The 4,467-nt window shown below is 40.6% G+C and overlaps 1 pseudogene; it reads left to right on the top strand.

Annotated features, from left to right (window-relative positions):
• Nucleotides 1–4: 4 nt before the first annotated feature.
• Nucleotides 5–1,870, top strand: LOC113162860 (annotated as a pseudogene).
• The last annotated feature ends 2,597 nt before the right edge of the window (nt 1,871–4,467 follow it).

Genomic DNA, 4,467 nt, shown 5'->3' with positions numbered 1-4,467 from the left:
CCTGAAAGTCAGCAAGGACGCAAACAAGGTGAGTTGAACCGTTCAGAATCTTCTGTGACAACACGTTCGTCCTGAAACTGTTACTGACGACGTCCAATTGTTCTCGTCAGCTCACCAGTGGATATTTACCAGGCGCCGACCTGATGATCGCCATCGGAGTGATCATCATGGTGCTGGGGTTCTTCGGCTGCTGCGGCGCCATCAGGGAGAACCGCTGTTTGCTGCTGCTGGTGGGAACCATCACGTTCTGAAGTTCTTATTTAATCCTTAAACATTTGACACTTTCTCCCAGCGTTGGGAAACAAACGTGTTCATGTGACTAAAAGCTGCTTCTTGTTCCTGTAGTTTTTCATCAGCCCCTCCTCATCTTCATCCTCCTCCTGGCTGCAGGCATCCTGGGAGCCATCGGTGAGAAAAATAAAACAGGAAGTGTCTCCGTCCTCTTAGGTCACCTGCTGCTGCGAGGATAAAACTTCACGTTGGTTTTGTCGTCGTTTTTAGGTGGACGACTGGGTGAAGGAGCAAATGAACAAACTGAGCCCGCTGTCGAGCCAACCAACTGACGTGCAGGCAGAGGTGGAGCAGCTACAGCAGCAGGTGAGAACAAAAAGAACAAACGCAGAGAAAGATGAGTTTGTGCAGGACGGAAGAGATTTTTACGACGAGTAGAAGTTCAGCTTTTAAAGGGGAAAATCGAAATCTGCAAATGTAGAACAGTTTCAGGAGCTGGAGTCAGAACTGATGTATTTTATTTGTCATTGATGTTGAACAACGAAGTAGGTTAAACACAAATATAGTTTGTTTTATTGACTCGTGTAGTTTCATATGAGAGAGAAACAAACTGGAGTCTGTGCTGCTGCTGAACTCTCCTGAAAGTCTCCTGTTCAGTAGTAAAAATACACATTTACGAACTGGATCATATTTCATATGTTTGTAGCTGCTCACTGAATCATCTCTCGTTTATGTTTCCAGCTCAAGTGCTGCGGTCTTCTGAACGGACCGTCAGACTGGAACCCGGTCCCCAGCTCCTGTCGCTGTAACGGCACCGCGTCAAACTGTGGGACGAACGGTTACTACAGCACGGTGAGTGTGAGAAATGTGACTGGACAGTTTGAACTGTGAAGGAACTGAAGTGACGTGACGCTGTCGTCTTCCCGCAGCCCTGTGCCAACCAAGTGATCTCAGTGCTGAAGAGCAACATGCTGGTGGTGCTGGGCATCGCCTTCGCTATCGCCGTCCTTCTGGTGAGTACAGAGTGTTGGGACACCACCTTAAAAGGTGGAGCCAGAGTCCTGGGACCAGATTCTGGGTTAGTTTCTGCTGATTCAGACTGAAGAACAGTTTGTGTTCTCTTCACCCACATGTTGCTGCACGAACAGATCTTTTACAGTTCTTAGCAGGTAACGAGCATCGACTGTGTTCGAGTCCAGATCAGGTCTTAAATGAACTAGAACCAGCTCCTCACTGACGAGTTTTACTCTGTGCTGAAGTGTCTCCAGAGCAGATTGGAAGTGAATCAGAAAAACATCTTGAAGCAGCAGCCACATTCTCACCAGTAGTTTCTGTGTGACGACGACTGAAAAGACTCAGTAAGAGAAAGAGGCTCCTTCAAGGATCAAGATCCCAGAGCACAAAGTAAAACTCAAACTGTTCTTCAGTCTGAATCAGCAGACACTAACCCAGAATCTGGTCCCAGGACTCTGATCACATCTCATCATCGCTCACTGAAGAGTCCAAACATTCAGGTTTGTACGTGAAGCTGATTCTGTTTTTACCTGCAGATCTTCGGGATGGTCTTCTCCATGATTCTCTACTGTCAGATCGGCAGGAAGGAGGGGGCCATCAGCCCCGGACGTGCCTGAGCCCCCAACTTAACCCTGTGCTTTTATTGTGAAGGAACGCTGTCATTTTACCCGAAACCTCTTTAACGACACTAAACATAATAATAAAGTTAAAATTTAGTGAATTCAGAAGATTAAAAATTTAAATTAACTTTGTTAAACAGAATGAAAATAAAACAATTTTCAGTTCTATTATTTTACAGGAAACAGCTGTAAAACTAACTCGCCACTTCCTGTTTACGGGGGCCTCAAGGAACAAAATTAAAAACAAAGTTTAAATCTTCATATCGTCTCATTTTATGTCCAACATTAAAATTCATTATTTTATTGTTTTTACAGCATCAACAAAACTGTTTAGTCTGTTTGACGTCGTCCTGTTGTAAAAATCTGAAACTAAACTCTTTAAAGTTCTCAAACATTTATCATCTGAACCTCTTTAAACTTTAATACATTCATGAAATTTGGTCTTTTATTGTTTTTACTGACAGTAGTTGTAAAACTATTGGATGTTTTTTTAGTTTGGGAAATATCAAGCGTCATACTACTACTGTGTATATACTACTATATATATATATCGATATACACACACTGTACTACTTGTTGTTTGTAGTTTTTTTTTTTGTTTTTTGAACCTATCAGGGAAATCAAAACTGGAATAAATCTAATGGAATAATTTTAGTTTTCTAATTTCAAAATTTGTAGTTAGTTTATTTAATAACACGAGGACTTCATCTGTGGACCCCTCACTCCTCTCCAGGTCCGACATCTTGAAGCTGAAGTGTTTTCTCACCATGTGTAAATTCAATAAACGATGAGAAAAAACCAGGAGCAGGACGACGACTCTTTATTATTGATCACATTAGTTATTAGGAAAGTAATTTATTACTTTTCAGGAGTGGAACTACGTACGTTTACTTTTAGATTTGAGCTGCTCATACTTTACTTTTCATTTGTGTGTTTTAGGAGACGGAGACCAGAGGAGGCTGAAACCTGTTTGACCCACAGCTGTGTTCTGTTGTGTTCTGTTGTGTTGTGTTCTGTGTGTTTGTTTTGTTGTGTTGTGTTGTGTTCTGTGTGTGTGTTCTGTTGTGTTTGTTGTGTCTGTTCTGTTCTGTTGTGTTGTGTTCTGTTGTGTTGTGTTCTGTTGTGTTGTGTTCTGTTGTGTTGTGTTGTGTTCTGTTGTGTTGTTGTGTCTGTTGTGTTCTGTTGTGTTCTGTTCTGTTCTGTTGTGTTGTGTTCTGTTGTGTTGTGTTGTGTTCTGTTGTGTTCTGTTCTGTTGTGTTTGTGTGTGTTTGTTTTTGTTCTGTTGTGTTGTTGTGTTCTGTTCTGTTGTGTTCTGTTCTGTTGTGTTGTGTTGTGTTCTGTTGTGTTCTGTTGTGTTGTGTTCTGTTGTGTTCTGTTGTGTTCTGTTCTGTTGTGTTGTGTTGTGTTCTGTTGTGTTGTGTTCTGTTCTGTTGTGTTCTGTTGTGTTGTGTTCTGTTCTGTTGTGTTGTGTTCTGTTCTGTTGTGTTCTGTTGTGTTCTGTTGTGTTGTGTTCTGTTGTGTTGTGTTCTGTTGTGTTGTGTTCTGTTGTGTTGTGTTCTGTTGTGTTGTGTTCTGTTGTGTTTCTGTTGTGTTCTGTTTCTGTTGTGTTGTGTTGTGTTGTGTTCTGTTGTGTTGTGTTTGTTGTTCTGTGTGTTCTGTTCTGTTGTGTTGTGTTCTGTTCTGTTGTGTTCTGTTGTTCTGTTGTGTTGTTTCTGTTGTGTTGTGTTCTGTTGTGTTGTGTTCTGTTTGTTTGTGTTGTTTCTGTTTGTTGTGTTGTGTCTGTTGTGTTCTGTTCTGTGTTTGTTTGTGTGTTCTGTTGTGTGTTTCTGTTGTGTTCTGTTGTGTCTGTTGTGTTGTGTTCTGTTTGTTGTGTTGTGTTCTGTTGTGTTCTGTTCTGTTGTGTTCTGTTCTGTTGTGTTGTGTTCTGTTGTGTTCTGTTCTGTTGTGTTCTGTGTTTGAAGTCGTTACAACATCACTCATTTTATTTTCAGTAGATTTCAGTGAAAACACTTCAGAACGAAGCAGAAAACGATAAAGAACCAATAAATAACCAGAGATTCTTTATTTTGTTTCTCCAGAACCAATGATGAACGTTTCTACTCACTTTTATTCTTTGTAACGTGTGTGTGTGTGTTTCTTAAGACCATAAATAGAATCAACCGTTATTAAGAGAGAGGTTAAAAATACTGAGCTGTGTGTTCTGCTGCTCCTCCATTAATGAGAAACGATGCTGAACGACACGTTTGTCGTCCCGTCACCTTCAAACCTGAGAGCTGAGAACCAATCGGAGGAATCGGGAGTTTCTTCTCTTGAAGCTGATGAAGCAGGAATCTCTCCGAATCCCATTAGTGAAGTCATTTATGACTTTTCAGGAGGAGATTACTTTTTATTTTACTCCAACATTTAGCAAACTAATGAATTATTTTCATGAATGAAACTTTATTTGCTTCATTAATCTAAAATCTTGTTACTGCAGTTAATTTCAAGAACCAACTATGTAAAGTTTTAGTTTTACTTCAGGACTTGAACGTGGTATTTGTACTTTAACCGCAGTAAAAGAATGTGAATAATACAATAACACCAGAAGCTGTCGCTGAGAGGT

This window comes from Anabas testudineus, chromosome 23 (genome assembly GCF_900324465.2).
Source record: "Anabas testudineus chromosome 23, fAnaTes1.2, whole genome shotgun sequence".
Taxonomy (NCBI): domain Eukaryota; kingdom Metazoa; phylum Chordata; class Actinopteri; order Anabantiformes; family Anabantidae; genus Anabas; species Anabas testudineus.
Note: the sequence above shows the minus strand (reverse complement) of the source record. Positions and strands in the feature narration are given on the sequence as shown.